This window comes from Nycticebus coucang, chromosome 21 (genome assembly GCF_027406575.1).
Source record: "Nycticebus coucang isolate mNycCou1 chromosome 21, mNycCou1.pri, whole genome shotgun sequence".
Classification (NCBI taxonomy): domain Eukaryota; kingdom Metazoa; phylum Chordata; class Mammalia; order Primates; family Lorisidae; genus Nycticebus; species Nycticebus coucang.
In genome coordinates, this window is record NC_069800.1 from 38,149,791 (window position 1) to 38,170,890 (window position 21,100).

Here is a 21,100-nt window from a genome sequence, read left to right on the forward strand (position 1 = left end):
GAAGAGAAATTCTGACCAGCAAAAACTTTCCTTTTTATTTATTTATTTATTTTAGACAGAGTCTTACTTTGTCATCTTTGATAGAGTGCCATGGCGTCATAGCTCACAGCAACCTCAGATTCTTAGGCTCAAGTGATTCTTTTATCTCAGCCTCCCAAGTAGCTGGGACTACAGGTACCTACCAAAATGTCCAGCTGTTTTTAGAGATGGGGTCTATCTTTTGCTCAGGCTGGTCTTGAACCTGTGAGCTCAGGCAATCCACCTAGCTCAGCCTCCCAGAGTGCTAGGATTACAGGCATGAGCCACTGTGCCTGGCTGTTAGCAAAATCTTTCAAATAGGTTTTATAAAGTGTTATAACACTTTCTCTAGTATCTTCTCAGCTCTATCTCATTTCTCACTGTGGGTAAAGGGGGTAGAACTGAGGTGTAGTACCGTATCTCTTCCAAGGATCTTGTTTTGCAGGCAGAATGGGGACCGAAGACCCTGTTCTTGGCAAGGGAAAACACCCCCAGAAAGAGGGGAAAACAGAGAAATAAGCTGAGCAAAGCAGAATAAAAACAGGTTAGCTAGTTTACTTTTAAATCAGCCACTAAATTTCTTATCTGAGCAGTTTCCTGCTTTTCCTAGAAGTCTGGCCTGCAGGGGATATAGCATGCAAACACCCCTGCTGGGTCTGTGAATACTCTAAAGAAATAACAGCCACAGAAGAAGCCGTGTGCAAGGCCTGGCAAGAAACATTAACTAGGCCATGCTCGACCAGTCAATAGCCAAAGCAAATACCCCAAACCCAGTGGGATACATGTATTAGAACCTGGCCATCCCTGCCCTGAGCAGAACTCCGCTGAGGGTCACACCTTGCTTTGGGCCTCCCCATCCTCCTGGCAGAGACTTACTTAGAATGGCATTCTCAGTCTCCTCTCCAGCCTATTCAGTCCTTCTCTGTCCTTCTCCCCTTTTGTAGATATCAGGTAAGCATTGCAGTCTGAAGGCTCTCCCTGCCCGCTCCTGCTTCCTCTCACCTTTGTTCTTCAGAGATGCTCTCCCCCAGTACATCTTTTGCATGACCAATTCTGTCTTGGCATTTGCTCTTTGGAGGACCCAACTGACAAATCCCCTGTGGATTGAGTCCACATGACAGTTGTTTCTTAGGATAGATACAAACTCCAAATCAGTTATTAGATAAATAACAGAATGATGTAGAAGGCAGGAATTGAAGCTCCAGAAGGAGGAAGTTTTGGCTGGTTCTCAACAATGTAGGGGGAGTCTGCACTGTGGAAAAGGTATTTCTTTGAGTTGATGGTGATAATAGCAGTTGTTCTGGTGATGTTCTGGTCATATATTGAGTCTCGCCTTGCCCTTGTGTGGTCTTTCTGCTTGAAGACTAAGGAGGCTTAGAGATGGGTCATGGTCTAAATGCTCTAAGTGATTTTCTTGACACAGCAAGCTCTGTAATAGTCGCACATGAAATGTGATATCTCATCCTTTTTGCAATATTGCCTGCAGTGTCCAGGGAAATTGTGTCCACAACTTATCCTAGTCCTAGCAGCTGTGTGGGAGAGGAAAATAAAGAGAAGTCATGGTTAGAAGCAGAATAGGGACTGCTAAGGGTCAGGGCCAGATGGGAGACTCTGGCTTTTTATTCTGAGATGTGTGCTTAAGAGGCCGTGCAAAGGAAACTTGGGAAAGACAGTGAGGAGTAGACAGATTCTCTCTGGATTAATGGCCTCTGGGAACTCTGTTTGAGGAGCTCCTTTTCTTTGCTGGTATTTGCATCTTTAAAGCTCATTAAAGACTTATATTTTGCTATGTTTACTACTGCAGAATAAGATGTGTGGGTGGAAACAAAGGGGGTCCAGGTCTTCATTGTCAGGAGAGGAGCTTGAACACTTGAAAGGGAGGATCAGGGCTCTTCTCACTCACCCTCAGGCTCCTTTTCTATGGTGTTTCTGCCTCCTTTGTTTTCAGAGAGTCTAAAACTATAAATACTAGTTAACCTAGGGTGTCGTGTATGGGGAGTCAAATCATTCTCCAAAAGCGTTAAAAGGAAAATGACGTTTTGTACTGACAGATTATTTTTGCATTCACACAGTGCCAGGCACCTTCTGGTTAAACTTGAGGGCTCTGCCCCAGCGCTGTGTGTCTGCCACCGGCTCATAGCACTGGCCCCTTCTGAGCACCCTCTTTCTTTTTGGCTTTCTTCATCCATGGCCTGACCCTCTTCTGATCTCTCTCTCTCTCTCAGACTGTGCGTTCTCTCCTCACCCCCAGGTTTGAGCTGAGTATCTTGCTTACCATCTTGTGAGAACTTGTCCTCTGAGTGGTCTCCTTCCATCACCCTACCTGCCAGCCCTCTGTTAGGCATAGGGGCAGGATCCTAAATCTCTTCCTTCTGGGCTTAATATTTCCTCTGAGCTCTCAGGGGTTGATATCAAGGGATGTGCAGATGGTGAAGAGAGAAGCCTTCACAGTGTTCTAGAAACTTAGATAGGAGCTCGCACAATACCAAAGAAGGTTTTTGGGACCTGGATGAGGGTGACTGTTGATTTAGCAGAGAAAATAAGGCCGGGTGCCCATAGCTCAATGGGTAGAGCTCTGGCCCCATGCACTGGGGCTATTAGGTTCACATCTGGCCTGGGCCTGCTTAAAAAAAAAGAAGCAGCAAAAAAGGAAAACAAGTTTTGTACGAGGCTGTATAGGGTGATGGCTGGCTTTGGGGCATCGAAGACACTGGGGGATATTGGGAGTTCCCTACCTTTGACTGGAACTCAGTGGGGTGAGCCCTTCCCCTCCATCTTGTTTACCTGGGATCATCTGGGCCAGGACTCCAAGGACCACAAAGAGCAGGGGTAAGAACTTCATGGCTACAGGGGTGGAGGTGGGGCCTTCTGTGATGTGCTGGGGGTTACAGCCTTTATAGGGTTCACATGACGCCAGGACACAGGGCGGTGAAACGCAGGGAGAGTTTTCTGTCACCCAGAGCAGGCAGATTAGATCAGAATGTTTATTAGCCTGGAGCCACGTGTGTTCTAGGCTGTCTGGGAGAAAGGCAGAACAAAGAGCACCTCCATCTACTGCACTCATTTTTGGAACTATTTCTAGCTGTTGTTTGTGAGGTGTGCGGAAACAGCGCTTTCTTGCTCTGTTGCTGGGAATGTTAATTTGTACAATTTTTCCTTTGTAGAGTAATTTGGCAATGCAGGCACTTTTTTTTTTTTTTTGTAGGCACATTTTAAGGCCTACTTTTTGTCTCCTAATCTCCCTTCCTTTTGCCTAATGGAAATAATTGGACTAGTACATAAAAAGGTTTAATCTACACATTGTCAATGATGGTAGGAAATTAAAAGCCACCTGAATTATGATAAAATGTGGATCTAATCTAATATAAAAATATACGATATAATAAAACACTATGCAGTCATTAAAAATGATGATAAAATGTAAAAATGCAGGCTACAAGATATACGTTTAGTATAATTTAATCTTTGAAAAAGAAACAGCTGGGCGGCGCCTGTGGCTCAGTGAGTAGGGCGCCGGCCCCATATGCCGAGGGTGGCGGGTTCAAACCCAGCCCCGGCCAAACTGCAACAAAAAATAGCCGGGCGTTGTGGCGGGCGCCTGTGGTCCCAGCTGCTTGGGAGGCTGAGGCAAGAGAATCGCGTAAGCCCAAGAGTTAGAGGTTGCTGTGAGCCGTGTGACGTCACGGCACTCTACCCGAGGGCGGTACAGTGAGACTCTGTCTCTACAAAAAAAAAAAAAAAGAAAAAGAAACAGCTGGGCGGCGCCTGTGGCTCAGTGAGTAGGGCGCCAGCCCCATATGCCGAGGGTGGCGGGTTCAAACCCAGCCCCGGCCAAACTGCAACAAAAATATAGCCGGGCGTTGTGGCGGGCGCCTGTAGTCCCAGCTACTCAGGAGGCTGAGGCAAGAGAATCGCGTAAGCCCAAGAGTTGGAGGTCGCTGTGAGCCGTGGCCACGGCACTCTACCCAAGGGCGGTACAGTGAGACTCTGTCTCTACAAAAAAAAAAAAAAGAAAAAAAAACAGCTGTTTATGTGCCTATGTGTGTAAATGTGCGTGTGAGTGTCTATCATTTATCTACCTAACATGTCTGAGTTTTGGAAGGAAGGTTGTGTATACTTTCATGATTAGAGAAAGGGAAGGTATTTCCGTGGGAAAATTACTTTTCGTTCGAGTTTTCAAATTGATACTGTCACCTTCCAACTTTTGCTTTCTTTCCTTTGAGTGGAAGGTTTCTGGATGATAGGGAGCTTACCATCTCCACATTCTTCTTCAGAAATATATATATTTTTTACATCCCCCAATAGCATCTTTCTGAGTCTGTTTACCATCTGTATTCTTCTCTTGAGGTCAGGCTCTAGTTTTCCTGAAATTTTTATCTGACATGGTACCTCTGATGTAAGAGAAAGGTCCTAGTAGCTCTAATTCCGGCCACCTAGCAGAGTGGCTCTAGCATCTCACTTTTTCCTGATGCAAAAGACCCAGGACTTGGCAAGAATATGTCCCAAGATTTTAGCAGTTGCTCCCTTTGTAAATATCTTTTAGAATCTGTAATTTCTTCTGTAGAGGAATGGACACCATGCTTGCAAAGCACAGTTACTGATTCTTATCACATTAAAAGGAAACGCTGAGAACAGGACAGTCTCCTGGCAAGCCTAGAGATGTTTGTGACTTGGGGGCAGTCCCCCAAGTCACTCAGTGTTCTGGAATGAGATAAGATCGCTCACTCACTAGTAAGCATGTGATAACCATTGATGCTTAGTACTTCTTCATGAGGGTTGTGGGGAAAGAACCCGTGAGGAGAGCACGTGGCAATCCTTACGCATCCAGCCCGCGTGTGTAATTACCTTAACTCTCCACACCTGTTGTGTATGTCCGTTACCTTAACTCTCCACACCTGTTGTGTACGTCCGTTACCTTAACTCTCCACACCTGTGTACGTCCGTTACCTTAACTCTCCACACCTGTTGTGTATGTCCGTTACCTTAACTCTCCACACCTGTTGTGTACGTCCGTTACCTTAACTCTCCACACCTGTGTACGTCCGTTACCTTAACTCTCCACACCTGTTGTGTATGTCCGTTACCTTAACTCTCCACACCTGTTGTGTACGTCCGTTACCTTAACTCTCCACACCTGTGTACGTCCGTTACCTTAACTCTCCACACCTGTTGTGTACGTCCGTTACCTTAACTCTCCACACCTGTTGTGTACGTCCGTTACCTTAACTCTCCACACCGGTTGTGTACGTCCATTACCTTAACTCTCCACACCTGTTGTGTACGTCCGTTACCTTAACTCTCCACACCTGTGTACGTCCGTTACCTTAACTCTCCACACCGGTTGTGTACGTCCGTTACCTTAACTCTCCACACCTGTTGTGTACATCCGTTACCTTAACTCTCCACACCTGTGTATGTCCGTTACCTTAACTCTCCACACCTGTTGTGTACGTCCGTTACCTTAACTCTCCACACCTGTTGTGTACGTCCGTTACCTTAACTCTCCACACCTGTTGTGTACGTCCGTTACCTTAACTCTCCACACCTGTTGTGTACGTCCGTTACCTTAACTCTCCACACCTGTGTACGTCCGTTACCTTAACTCTCCACACCTGTTGTGTACGTCCGTTACCTTAACTCTCCACACCTGTTGTGTATGTCTGTTACCTTAACTCTCCACACCTGTGTACGTCCGTTACCTTAACTCTCCACACCTGTGTACGTCCGTTACCTTACCTCTCCACACCTGTTGTGTACGTCCGTTACCTTAACTCTCCACACCTGTTGTGTACGTCCGTTACCTTAACTCTCCACACCTGTTGTGTACGTCCGTTACCTTAACTCTCCACACCTGTGTACGTCCGTTACCTTAACTCTCCACACCTGTTGTGTACGTCCGTTACCTTAACTCTCCACACCTGTTGTGTATGTCTGTTACCTTAACTCTCCACACCTGTGTACGTCCGTTACCTTAACTCTCCACACCTGTGTACGTCCGTTACCTTACCTCTCCACACCTGTTGTGTACGTCCGTTACCTTACCTCTCCACACCTGTTGTGTACGTCCGTTACCTTAACTCTCCACACCTGTTGTGTACGTCCGTTACCTTAACTCTCCACACCTGTTGTGTACGTCCGTTACCTTAACTCTCCACACCTGTGTACGTCCGTTACCTTAACTCTCCACACCGGTTGTGTACGTCCGTTACCTTAACTCTCCACACCTGTTGTGTACGTCCGTTACCTTAACTCTCCACACCTGTGTACGTCCGTTACCTTAACTCTCCACACCGGTTGTGTACGTCCGTTACCTTAACTCTCCACACCTGTTGTGTACGTCCGTTACCTTAACTCTTCACACCTGTGTACGTCCGTTACCTTAACTCTCCACACCTGTCGTGTACGTCCGTTACCTTAACTCTCCACACCTGTTGTGTACGTCCGTTACCTTAACTCTCCACACCTGTTGTGTACGTCCTTTACCTTAACTCTCCACACCTGTTGTGTATAACCTTAATAAATAGCCGTTGCGGAGGGGGCTCAGGGCTACCTTGCACTTAAGGTTAGCCCACCTCCCGCAAGCTTGTACTTCTAATCTGTGTCACGCTTGGCTCCTTCCTGCGGCGACCAAAACCAGTGCATAGGGGTCGCGACATTCTTCCATTAAATATTGCAACTACTAAGCAGTTTGTGGGGAGATACTTTAAGACCATGTAAATCTTTGCTCATCATCATAATTACTCCCTGGATTTAGCAATCATCAGTAATTCTTACCTGAGCCAATCTTTACCAAGATAGTTGTAAAGTTACCTGATCTAATTTTTGAATGTACTTGATCTTTTTCTTTTATGATCAGAACTGCCATCTCCTTGGATTCCTTCACTCCCATGCCAATATTAGAGGCTCAACCATTGCAAGGCCACATTTCACGAAGAAACACAATTTAAAAGTTGCTTCATAGGAGTTACCATGTTTGTGCCTCTGAGCAGAGACCAGTAAAGCCACTGTCAGTAGAGGACATCAGTAGCTGCCTGGATTTCTCTTACACTAGGGGCCTAAACATATGTCTCAGAAAAATTCAAAAAGCTCAATTTCAGTGGTCTTCAGAGTTGTCCACAAATTTTGAAGAAAGAGAATTTCTTTTCTTTTGGAGACATTGTCTCACTCTGTCGCCCAGGGTAGAGAGAGCCATGGCATCATCATAGCTCACAGCAAACTCAAACACTGGGCTTAGGCAATCCTCTTGCCTCAGCCTCCCAAGTAGCTGGGAGGGACTACAGGCACCGGCCGCCAAACCTGGCTAATTTTTCTATTTTTTTTTTAGAGACAAGGTCTCACTTTTGCTCAGGCGGGTCTCGAACTCCTGAGCTCATGCAATCCACCTTCCTGGGCATCCCAGAGTGCTAGGATTACAGGCCTGAGCCACCACACCCAGCCTGTTTTTATTTTTGTTTTTGAGACAGTGTCTCTCTCTGTTGCCCAGGCTGGAGGGCAGTGGTGTCATTCATAGATCACTGCAACCTCACTCTCCTGGGATCAAGCCATCCTGTGGCCTCAGCCTCCCAAGTAACTAGGACTACAGGCACCTGCCACCATATGGCTAATTCTTTTAATTTTTATTTTTGTAGAGAGGGGGTTCTTGCTCTTGCTCAGGCTGGTCTCAAACTCCTGACCTCAAGCAATCCTTCTGCCTCAGCCTCCCAAAGTGCTAGGATTATTATGTTACCTATGATGACAGCCTTGTTTAATTTGGACATTAAAAGAGCACCTATCATACAGTAAGTTCCCAGGTGGTATGATGCTGCTATTTTGGAGACCATATTTTGAGAACAACTGGCCTAGTCTTACATTCAGAGCAGATACACTCCTTACTTGGACAGCTTCCCTGTTGCTATGAGAACAAGCGCAGGCTAGCTTTTGGAACAGAGACAAACCATTCCATCTGAGTCTATTCTAGACCCACCAGCGCCTGTCAACTCACATGTAAGTGAGGCCAACTGTGAAAAGAAGAACCTCTTAGTTGAGCCCAGCCCAGATTTCTAACCCATAGAATTGTGGCATATGTAAATGGTTTAGTGTTAAGCTACTAAATTTTGGTGTGGTTTGTTACATAGCAGAAACTAAGTAATGCCCAGGAACTTCTAAAAATTTTTGATATGTTGTTTTATTTCTCCAAATAGAATTTTGTGTGTATATGTGTGTGTGTACACCCACATATTTAGTTTATTTTGATTTCATCTCAGGTCCTCAGTAATTATTTCCATTTTTTTAAATCTAGGATTTAAAAATTGTACATATCACTTTGGCTACATTCTGGAGATTTTTGTCTTTATATTCATGCAATGTTTTCATTGATACTTATATAAACAATATTTTCAGCTTATTGTTACTTAATGATTTAAATGTGCATAAAAGTTAAGCAATGATGCAAAGAGCCCTGTGTTCTCATCATCCAGGTCAATAATGAACAACTCAAGGCCAATCTTTTTTTTTTGAGACAGAGCCTCAAGCTGTCACCCCTGATAGAGTGCTGTGGCATCACAGCTCACAGCAACCTCCAACTCCTGGGCTTAAGCAATTCTCTTGCCTCAGCCTCCCAAGTTGCTGGGACTACAGGCGCCCACCATAATGCCCGGCTATTTTTTGGTTGTAGCTGTCATTGTTGTTTGGCGGGCCCGGTCTGGATTTGAACCTGCCAGCTCTGGTGTATGTGGTTGGCGCCTTAGCTGCTAGAGCTACAGGCGCCAAGCCTCAAGGCCAATCTTATTTCTCAAATAATCCCATTTGCTTTCTCTTCCTTTCCCCTCCTTTGAAAAAAATATAGATATTTATATTTTAATGGGTATCTTCAGGCAATAGAACTTTAAAAACATATCTACCTTTAAGGAACATTTGTGTTCTGTTGGTGGGAGTGCAGATTGGCACAGCTATTGCAAAAAACAGTATGGAGGTTCCTAAAGAAATCAAAAATAAAACTACCATATGACCCAGTATGGAGGTTCCTAAAGAAATTAAAAATAGAACTACCATATCTCCAGAGAAAATGAAATCACTGCCTTGTAAAGACATTTGCTCTTCCATGTTTACTGTAGCATTATTCACAATAGTCAAGCTATGAAAACAATGCAGGATTTGTTGCTGGAAAGTTTCTTTATCCATTCGTAATGGAATATGATTCAGCCTTCAAAAGAAAGAGATCCTGTCATTTGCCAGAACATGATTGAACTTGGAGGACCTTATACCAAATGAAATACTCCAAAGAAAGAAAAATACTGTATGATCTCACATATATGCAGAATATTTTTTAAAAAGTCAAATACAGAGAGAGAGAAAAGAAAACAGTGTTTAGCAGGTATCAGGGGATTGAAAGGAAGGCAAGAAAAGGAAATGGGGAGATGATGTAGGTCAAAGGACACAAGTTTGCAGATATGTACAATGAGGGTGTTTAAAGATCTAATGCACAGCATGGAGACTACACTTAACAATACTTGATTAATAATACTTGATTATGTGGGATTTTTGATAAAAAAAAAGAGATTTCAGGTGCTCTTGCTATACACAGAAAACTTAACTGTGTATGAGATGCTGGATATGTTAATTTGCTTGACATAGTTAACCATTTCACTACGTCTATGCATGTGAAAACATCATGCTGTATACATTAAATATGGACAATTAAAAATACAGCCTTATGGCTTGGCGCCTGTAGCACAGTGGTTATGGCACCAGACACATGCACCGAGGGTGGCAGGTTTGAACCTGGCCCGGACCAGCTAAACAATAATGACAACTGCAACAAAAAAATAGCTGGGTGCTGTGGCAGGCACCTATAGTCCCAGCTACTTGGGAGGCTGAGGCCAGAGAATGGCATAAGCCCAGGAGTTGGAGGTTGCTGTGAGCTGAGATGCCATGGCACTCTACTGAGGGTGACGTAGTGAGATTTTATCTCAAAAAAAAAAAAAAAATCCTCAAACCTATTATCATACCCAATAAATCAAAAAATCAACATTTCCTTCATATTAAAAACTAAACAGTCAGTATACAAGTTTTCCAAAATATCTTACTTTCTTCAGATTTTTAGAGTCAGAATTCAGATAGATCCCTAAGTTGTAATTGGTAGATGTGTCTCTTAAGCCTCTTGATCTGTGTTGACCCCTTCATCTCTGTTTTTTTTTTTTTTTCTTTGCATCTTATCTGTTGAGGAAACCTGATCATTTGTCCTGGTAGAGTTTCTCCCATCTCCCCAATTATTTTCGAGATGCCTTTTGATATACAGGAATCAATACAAAATGAGCCAGTATTTTTATTTAAATTTCATCTCATGAAGGCCGTTAACACAGATAACCTTTCCCTGGAGTTATTTATCCTACCGTACTCTTCCCAAATGGCAAAACCTTCTCTTTATCTCAAACACTTGACCAAGTTGGTGCACACTTATTTTCCTAAAAGTTATTTATTGCCTGTCGAAAAATAAGAAACACACGGAAACCATTTTAAGAGGAAAAATGATTTAAAATGCATGAAAAATCATGTTGTTTGCTCGGAGGCTGCCTTTTTTATTTTATTTTATTTTGAGACAGAATCTCACTTTGTCACCCTCGGTAAAGTGACGTGGCATCACGGCTCGCAGGAACCTCCAACTCCTGGGCTTAGGCAATTCTCCTGCCTCAGCCTCTGGAGTAGCTGGGACTACAGACGCCCGCCACAACTGCCGCTATTTTCTGTAGCAGTTTAGCTGGGGTCAGGTTCAAACCCACCACCCTCAGTATATGGGGCTGGTGCTTTACCCACTGAACCACAGGTGCAGCCCTGCCTTTTCATTTTTATGAGACAGAGTCTCCCTCTGCAACCTCAGACTCCTGGGCTCAAGCAATCTTCCTGCCTCAGCCTCACAGGTAGCTGGGACCACAGGTGCACCACCACACCTGCCCGGCTAATATTTCTACTTTTAGTAGAGATGGGGGTCTCACTCTTGCTCAGACTGGTCTCAAACTTGAGACCATGAAGGATCCTCCCGCTTTGGCCTCCCAGAGTGCCGGAATTACAGGTGTGAGCCACCAGGTCCCCTCTTTATGTTAGGGCTTGAGGTAGGGCAGAGCTAGTGCACCCAGATTTGAGTAAGGTTTCTCCACACAAAGATTAGGATATAAAAGTATAAAGTTTATTTCATTTTAGAAGAAGAGAGGGAGTGAGAGAGACTGAAAGAGAGTGGGAAAGACAGGGAGAAAAGAGAGCCGGGAGCCAGTGGCATGGAATCCCAAGGAAAGGGAAGGACAAAGCCAGCACCTAAGCTGAGCGGCTAAGTGATTTTAAAGGGTGTTATAAATTGGCAGAGTGCGGTCAAGAAACTGCTGCATCCATTCTTTTCTTTTTTTCTTAGCTGCAGACAGATAAGAAAGACAAGCTGGGCCAGATGTCCAAGTCTAAGAGTCCGTCTTTGGCGATGGAGGATTATTGCAGGAGTCGGCAGATATGGCTGAAGCCTGAAGCTCCTTCCCTATTACTTACTCAGAAACTCTGTGAAAAACAGATTCTCAAAAACAATTTCCAAAGAGAAATATATACATCTCTTTCTGTCTGTTCAGTCTATTTCAGAAGTTGTGCAAAACACAACTCCTGTGGGGCAGGGTGCTTATTACCAAGAGAACTTATAGAATTGATCTTTTACTGTTACTAGGAAATTGCAGGATTAGGTATTTTCCTGTTATTTTTGCAAGGCCTCCCTTTTCAGTTTATCCTTTAAAATGCTTGATGGCCATTAGCAAGGAGGGGGTGGAAGGAGGTGTGTCTGACCTCCCATCTCCTTATGGCTGGGAACTCAGTTTTAAGGTTTCTCTGGGGCCCCCCTGGCTAAGAGAGAGTCTCTTCAGTCAGCAGGAGACTTAAGATTTTATTTTAGTTCACAGCCTCTTCAGGTTGACTTATTTGTTCTTCTGATGTGACCTCAGTCATCTTTGACAGGCCTCTTTTTTCCAATATGATAAAATATCTCTAATGTAATTTGCATATTTACTTCAGGCCCAGAAACAGCAATTTCTTCAATGGGACTTTGGGAAATTATATTTAGAGGTCACAGCCAGGCTAATAGGAGTAATCATTTCTACTAGATTGGTCAATATTTCTAGGGCTTTTCCGTGGACAGAGGTAGAAAATGACATTAAAAAAATAAAATACATCATTAGATTATATTATAGCTTGCAATTCAAATTTAGGATTGCAGGATTTTTACTCAAACTCTTATTTCTTATCTCCATCAGTGACACCAATATTTATCCCACAATGTATGTATTAAAGTCTCATTATGGGCGGCGCCTGTGGCTCAGTCGGTAAGGCGGCGGCCCCATATACCGAGGGCGGCGGGTTCAAACCCAGCCCCGGCCAAACTGCAACCAAAAAAAATAGCCGGGCGTTGTGGCGGGCGCCTGTAGTCCCAGCTGCTCGGGAGGCTGAGGCAAGAGAATCGTGTAAGCCCAAAAGTTAGAGGTTGCTGTGAGCCGTGTGACGCCACAGCACTCTACCCGAGGGCGGTACAGTGAGACTCTGTCTCTACAAAAAAAAAACAAAAAAAAAAAAACAAAGATAAAACCTGCTTTTCCGAGCCCCCATATCAGTATCTCTAAGAGAGAGGGTCAAGAAAATCATGTTTTGAAAGAGACAGAAATGCCCAGAACAGTGCTACCTGCTGTAGTCTGTACCAGCACAGGGGTGCCAAGTCTTTACAAGGCATCTTGCATGATTCTCAAATCAACTGTAAGCCATAAAAAAAAAAAAAAAAATAAAGTCTCATTATGATTACTGAACAAACCATTTTGCAGTTCTTTTGTCCCGAGGCTATATCCCACTAAGGAGTCACTCCCAAACTGCTCTAAGTCAGTGATTTTCAACCAGTGTACCATGAGAAGATCTTAGGAGTGACGCAAAAAATTTTAAAGATCATTAACTAAATTATGTTTGAAAGAAGTTCAAAGTACAGTAAGCGAATTCCTTTCTTAACCTTTTTTTTTTTTGAGACAGAGTCTCACTATGTTACGCTCCATAGAGTGCTGTGATGTCACAGCTCACAGCAACCTCCAACACTTGGGCTTAAGTGATTCTCTTGCCTCAGCCTCCCAAGTAACTGGGACTACAGGCGCCTGCCACAACGCCTGGCTATTTTTTTATTGCAGTTGTCATTGTTGTTTAGCTGGCCTGGGCTGGGTTCGAACCCGCCAGCCTGGCTATATGTGGCCAGGGCCCTACCCCCACTGAGCTATAGTCACCACCTTTTAACTCTTTTTTGATCAACATAATTTAAGTGTGCTGTGGAAGTTTAACTATAGATTCAAGTGTGCTGGGAGATTAAAAAAAGGTTGCAAAACACTGCTCTAAGTCATTTCAAATAGTTCCTTTGGGTGGTTATGCCACCGGTTCCATACTTAGGTAAATTCAATTTCTTTTGCTTTTAGTTTTTAGTGATTGCTTTTAAATTTTGACATTTTTATGTTAGGTAGAATATTAACGGTTCCAAGGTCTAACCTTCAAAACGAGGTATTGAACTCTAGTTTTTACACCTGTCTCCCTTGTTTCATCCTCCTCCTACAGGTGTTCGTTCTAAAATTTCCCTTTGTCTTTAAAATAAATGTGCCTAATGCTTACATTTTCATCCTCCTTCTCCCCTGTTATTCTTTTTTGAATATGGAATATTTTGGGTTATGCAAAGTCATTGAAGCCAGCAAGAAAAGAGAAGCCAAAGCCAGAGGCAAGAACTTTATGCCTGGAGGATTGGGGACGTGCCTTAAGAGAATGCAGTAGGGTGGATGGGGACAGAACTACATATGTCATTTGCCTGGAGCTCCAACCTTCATTGGACTTCAGATGAGATCAAAAGGTGGGCACCGAACTCAGGATAAAGTAGAAATCTCTGCCATTTGGTTACCGGACAAAGAGGGTGCAGCTGCCTGTCACTGTCAGCCAGGATACAGAGATGGGGATAGTCCACCAAACTATGTCAGAAGGCCGGAGATTCTGGACAACAGTGACAGTAGCCTCTCCAAGACTGTTTTGCTCTTCCATTTCCAAAATTATAGTTTTATATATAATGGCTTACAGTAAAGATCATAATAACCCTTATTTTAAATAATAATCAGCACAACTCAGTGACAATCTATTACAGCATTTCCAATTCAAAAATTAATTCCTAAACTATTCAAGGTGGGCAGCTTTAGGGTGGGAACTAAATTTACAAAACAGTAAGCATGAGAGACAGGAGGTGACCAGACCAGCTGTGTCATGGCCGCCCCAGCCTGACAGACTGCATCTCGTTCTCAATACATGTGCTTTCAATTAGGGGCAGATAGAGTTTGTTAGACTGTCTAATTGGCTGCCACATTCAGGGACTGAGCACTCACAGAACACGGAGACCAGCCTCCTGTATTTGAAAAGACACTTTCTAGTTACCATTGGCAAGGGGGAGGTAAAATAGGGATGACTGTGTACTGTTGCTATGACAGCAACTTGTCAATATATATTTTATGTCTAAAACAAAATTTAAAAAACTGTATTTGCCCTTTGTAAGAAGAAAATGAAAAATCTCACCACCCTATCTCCTGTGCAAAAGAGAAAGGAAAGGCCCGAGGCATCTGTGAAGAACTGGCCCCGCAGATCATTCATAGGGAAATTCTTTGCTGGCCTCCCATAAGCAAGGATGTGCAAATTGTAACTTTAAGTCCACAGGCCATATCTGGCACTTAAAACTAAAGTCTGTTGGATTCCCTACTGACTATGGATTATAAATTTATCTTACAGGTAACAGAACAGAGACAAGACGGGATCAGACGTTCTATGACCTACCCGGGAACATCTGCATAATTGACGCTTCTGTCACACTCTTTTTTCTTTTAACATTTGCCTTACCTTATGTAAAATGTAGCTTTCCCTAGATCTCACAAGAGTGTAACCACTGTCTCACTACTGCGCTGCTCCTTGCCTTTTTCCTTTCTGTGTGCCGTTAAATGCTGAAAACTTTCAGATTCCCCTTCTGAAAAACAGCCACAGGTCTGTCTGGGGTTTGCGGCCTGCGCCCCCAAAACCCCCATGTTCTCAACTTTGGCTTGATAAATGTTCATTGTTTGAGATTTTTAAAAAATAGTTTAAAGTATTTAATATCTAAACGAATCAATCTGTTACTAGTAGTCATAAAGTATGCTTCTCTTAGAAACGCACATTTATGTCTTTTAAGAAAAAGTATAAATTGTATTCCACCTCAACATGTATGTTAACCTGCTTAAACAATCCGCAGGGATGAAAATCATGGTGAATTTTTAACAACTTCAGAATCACATAACAAGAAGTATTTTATTTATTTATTTAAGACAGTCTTACTTTGTCGCACTTGGTAGAGTGCCATGGCATCATAACTCACACCAATCTCAAACTCTTGGCCTCAAGTGATCCTCCTGCCTCAGTTTTTCATTTTTAATAGAGACAGAGTCTCACTCTTGCTCAGGCTGGTCTCGAACTTGTGACCTCAAGCAATCCACCTGCCCCGGCCTCCCAGATTGCTAAGATTATATGCATGAGCCACCATGCCCGGCCAACAAGAAATACTTCAGACTGCTTTATATCTAAAAAATTCTTACAACTTCTCATAAAAATAGTCTGAAACAACCATTTCTTTCTTTCTTTTTTTTTTTAACAGACACGTTCAACATTATGGGCAATAGTTTTTTTGTTTTTGAGGACAGAGTTTCACTTGTCACCCTTGGTAGAGTATCCTGGCATCGCAGCTCACAGCAACCTCAAACTCAAGCGGTTCTCTTGCCTTAGCCTCCTGAGTAGCTGGGACTACAGGTGCCCACCACAACGCCTGACTATTTTTAGAGACGGGGTCTCGCTCTTGCTCAGACTTGTCTTGAACATGTGAGTTCAGGCGATCGGCCCGCCTCGGCCTCTCAGAATGGGCAACATTTTTAAAACCTTAAGCTTCACAGACTTTCAGACCTTCAAATATTGTGGTGCCTTTTCTTTGATGTGGTTTATTCAACTAGGAAAAAAGGCATGGTAGACATTTTCACCCATTGAAAGTCATACAAAAATCTTAAGATTCTACAGAACTACACAACATGCGGGATATATCATTAAAAATAGAAGACAGTATTTTCTTCAGCAAATAAAACAGTATGCTGGGCGGCGCCTGTGGCTCAGTCGGTGGGGCGCTGGCCCCATATACCGAGGGTGGCGGGTTCAAACCCAGCCCCAGCCAAACTGCAACCAAAAAATAGCCGGGCGTTGTGGCGGGCGCCTGTAGTCCCAGCTGCTCGGGAGGCTGAGGCAAGAGAATCGCTTAAGCCCAGGAGTTGGAGGTTTCTGTGAGCTGTGTGAGGCCACGGCACTCTACAGAGGGCCATAAAGTGAGACTCTGTCTCTACAAAAAAAAAAAAAAATAATAAAACAGTATGCTATTAATGCATGCCTTTTAATGTGTACTGTTATTCATAAATTATTTACAACTTCTACCATGTAAAGAGAACCAGAAGGTAAATTTTCTGAAAAACTGGAAGATGGCAATACAAAATTTTTTTTTTTTTTTGTAGAGACAGAGTCTCACTGTACCGCCCTTGGGTAAGTGCCGTGGCCTCACACGGCTCACAGCAACCTCCAACTCCTGGGCTTAAGCGATTCTCTTGCCTCAGCCTCCCAAGTAGCTGGGACTACAGGCGCCCGCCACAATGCCCGGCTATTTTTTGGTTGCAGTTGGGCCGGGGCCGGGTTTGAACCCGCCACCCTCGGTATATGGGGCAGGCGCCTTACCGACTGAGCCACAGGTGCTGCCCGGCAATACAAAATTTTTCAAAGCCCGTTCTATGCTCTGTACCAGCAAGTACCAGATATTGTGTGTGAAGTGGTATTGTGGATATATCATACTAGCTCTTACGGATGCTTTTTTTTTTAACCAGGCCCAGAAGAGGCTTGAACCCACTGTCCCCGGTGTGTGAGGCCGGTACACTAACCACTGAGCTAAGGTAGCTAGCTCTTAAGGATGTTTTGATGCTGGAAGTAAGTTTACAGGCCTTGATTCTTCTTCAAGGAGTTTTAGATCTTCTATTTCACTGCCTCTGTACTTCCTTTTACATATTTTTGCCATCTCCACCCTTTTCTTGTGACATAATTTCACTGCTTCTCTTGATCCAACTACTTTTGCATTTTGACTGCTTTTTCCACAGCCAGTGTCCAAATAGACAGACAGATTTGCACCTCAATTCATAAACGATCTTTTCTCAAGACCTCTTATTTTGAGGCAGATTTGTCAGTTCTTTTAACCACATCCAGTGTTGCCTTCAGAGCTTCAGTGATGCTCTCCAGGATTCACACTGGGAACATCAACAGCTACCAGCTTCCATACCACTATTGTACACAGTCTACTGAAGAAAGGTTGCTTCTGTTTCACATCTTTGTTGGTTAACTTTCAACAAGAGACTTTGACAGAACTCTCACTTGACTGTGAAGTGCTTCTAGAAGGCAACTGTGTCTGTGAATTACTCTTAGAAGCAAACTGGGACCACCTGCCAAGGAAATGCTTTGGAAACCAGGGATCCACCGGTCTGGGAGCTGCTCTTGGAAGCGAGTGGTGCTGCAGCGACCTGGGAAGAGCTTTCGGGAGTTAGCAGTGTTGTATTTGTTGAGAGCTGCTCCTGGGAGTCAGTGAGTATGTGGCAGATGGGGAACTGTGTTTAGAAATTGATGATGAAACACCTGCCTCTGAACGTAATTTAGAAGTTAACCATCTTGAAGCCATCTCTGAACTCAGTTGAGAAGACAGTAACGGCAAACTCTACTTCTGAGCATCCTAAGGAGCCCAGCAAGGCTCCATCTCTGAGCTGCTTTGAGAAACTGCAGCTGAAGAGCCTTCCAAAGCCCTCCTTTTAGGGGATCCACTTTGTTATCTGAAATCAGTGGCTTGGGCCATGTAACTTATTCACATTGGGACTTTAGCAACAAAGAAACAAATTATGCTCAACCCTATTTGTCTGAAGCTTCTGATTCGGAAGCTTTTCCGGATCCCGCCGTTGTTACCTGAGAGGAAATGCTGCCGCTGCTTTGGCTGAACACAGATGGAGCTCCGTCCTTCCCTTAGACTTGAGCTCTTCTGACTGAGATGCCAGAGCTCTGAGTTGAGTTTCCAGTGCTCTCTGGTTTGGTGGGTGACCTGTACACGGTCAACTTTTTTCCTGCTGCGCTGATGCACATTCTGTCTTAGCAGAAATTTTTGCATGATCTTGCTCAACCATAGAATTGTGTTTTCCTTCTATGACTTTTTTTTTTTTTTGGTAGCTCTTCTACCACTTATTGGCAACCAAAATCTCTTGTACAGGGGTCTGACAATTAAGTTCATGAACTCATCCTAGTAAAAGTGTACATACTTATTGCTGAATATTACTATGGTCACCCTCAAAGTTCTGCCCTTGGGAAGCTGTGTACCAATGTCAGCACATAGTCCACGTTTCAAAGCAATTTTGGAACTCTTTTTCTGGAATGCCTATCAAAGATGTTGTCATATTACTCTTGAAAACTTCTTCCTTTCAATATTTTCTTTATCTTTGGGTAAAGAAAAAAGTTGTTGGGGGCCAGATCAGGAATAGGGAGGGTGTTCCCTTACAGTTATTGTTTACTGATTGAAAACTTCCTTACAGACAGCACCGGGTATGCTGGTACATTGTCATCATGCAAGAGTCATGAGTTGTGGCCAAGATTTTCAGTTAACATTTTCCTAACTTTTTCTCTGTTGCTTCTGAACAGTCAGCCAATGATTTTGATGCACCATTCAATGAATTTTTTGTAATGTTTCATCAGTTCTGTTCGTTACTGACCCCTCTTCATCAGTATACTTCTCTCCCTTCAGAAAAACATTTAATCCATTTGTACACTGCCATTTTCTTCATGGCATTATCCCCATAAACTTGAACTGACTGACATGTCCCTGATTTCACTTCCTCTCTTGACAAGTTTAACAAGAAATTTACAAATGTTTATTTGTTGTTCTAATTCAAGCTCTGACATTCTCTTGATGGCACATAAACACACACACAATAATGAATGCCACTCAGCAGGACACCACCACTTGTCAACATGAGTGCAACTCATGAGTTGTGAGACACCAATACCTACCATCCGGAGGTTATAAAACCTTACTGAGTTGTTTGTATAATATAAGTGTATGGTGGCAAGTTTGCTAACTTAATTGTCAGACCTTGTATCTGATAATCTCTATATATGTTATATATGTTGGATTAATCTACAACACTTATAAAGAACTCCTACTCAGTAGCACAAAAACAAATAACCTGATTTAAAAAGGGGCAAAGGACTTGAATCAACATTTCTTCAAAGAAGACATACAAATGGCCAACAGGCATATGAAAAAACGCCCAATGTCATTAATTTTTTTCAATAGATTTAGGTAGGGGGTACAAGTGGGTTTTTTTGATCTATAGATGAATTGCATAGTGGTAAAGTCAGGGCTCTTACTGAATATAAAGTTATACATTGTATCCAAGAGGTAATTTGATCTCTTCCCTCTCCCTTTTGAGTCTCCAAAGTATATTATACCACTTTGTATGACCATGTATACTAATCGCTTAGCTCCTACTTCTAAGTGAGAACATGCAATATTTGTTTTTCCATTCCTAAGATACCTCACTCAGGATAAAGGCTTCTGGTTCCAACCAAGTTTCTGCAAAAGACATTGTATCATTCTTTTTTTTATGGTTGAGTAATATTCCATGGTATATACACACCACATTTTTTTTCTTTCTTTCTTTCTTTTTTTTTTTTTGAGACAGAGTCCCACTATGTCACCCTGGGTAGAGTGCTGTGGCATCACAGCTCACAGCAACCTCAAAGAGTGGGACTCTTGGGCTTAAAATCGATTCTCTTGCCTCAGCCTCCCAAGTAGCTGGGACTACAGGCACCTGCCACAACACCTGGCTATTTTTTTGTTTCAATTGTCATTGTTGTTTTAGCTGGCCGGGGTTGGGTTTGAACCCGCCAACTTGGGTGTATGTGACTGGTGCCGTAATCACTGTGCTACCGGCACCAAGCCCACACCACAATTTCTTTGATTTTTTTTTTTTTTTTTTTGTGGTTTTTGGCCGGGGTTGGGTTTGAACCCGCCACCTCTGGCATATGGGACCAGCGCCCTACTCCTTGAGCCACAGGTGCCGCCCAATTTCTTTATCCAGTTATCATTGATGGGAACTTAGGTTGATTCCATGTCTTTGCTATTGTGAATTGTGCTATGATAAACATACAAGTGTCAGTGTCTTTATTTTTTTTTTTATTAAATCATAGCTGTGTACATTAATGCAATCATGGGTGTACAATGTGCTGGTTTTATATACAATTTGAAATATTTTCATTGAACTGGTTAACATAGCCTTCCTGGCATTTTCTTAGTTATTGTGTTCAGACATTTATATTCTGCATTTAGTAGGTTTCACCTGTACTCTTCTAAGAGTGTCTTTTTTATATGACTTCTTTCCCTCTGGATAGATACACAATAGTGGGATTACCGGATAAAATGGTAGGTCTACTTTTGGTTCTTTGAGGAATCTTCATACTGTTTTTCATAGAGGTTGTATTAATTGACATTCCTAGCTATAGTGTATAAGTGTTCTGTTTTCACTGTATCTGTGCCAACATCTATTGCCTTTTTAATAATGGCCATCTTGACAGAAATATGGTTTTAGTTTGCATTTCCTCGATTATTGAGTTGAGCATTTTTTCGTATTTTTCGGCCATTTGTATGCCTTCTTTTGAACAATGTCTGTTCATGTCTTTTGCCCACTTTTTAATGTTTTGTTTTTTTTTTTTTTTACCATTCAAACAACATGGATGAACCTGGAAGACATTATGCTAAGTGAAACAAGCCATGCCAAGAAAGACAAATTCTACATGACCTCACTTCTATGTGGAATCTAAAAATGTTCAACTCACAGAAGCAGAGAATTCAATGGTGGTTTCCAGGGCTTGAGGGGTAAGGGAAATGGGCATTTTTAAAATGGGTATAAAGTTTCACTTTTGCTAGATGATAGGTTTCAGAGATCTG

The 21,100-nt window shown here is 42.9% G+C and overlaps 1 pseudogene; it reads right to left on the reverse strand.

The window, feature by feature from the left end:
- The window catches only part of LOC128573505 (CDKN2A-interacting protein-like), a 30,733-nt pseudogene extending 10,014 nt beyond the window's left edge, over positions 1-20,719 (reverse strand).
- Between the last annotated feature and the right edge of the window lie 381 nt (positions 20,720-21,100).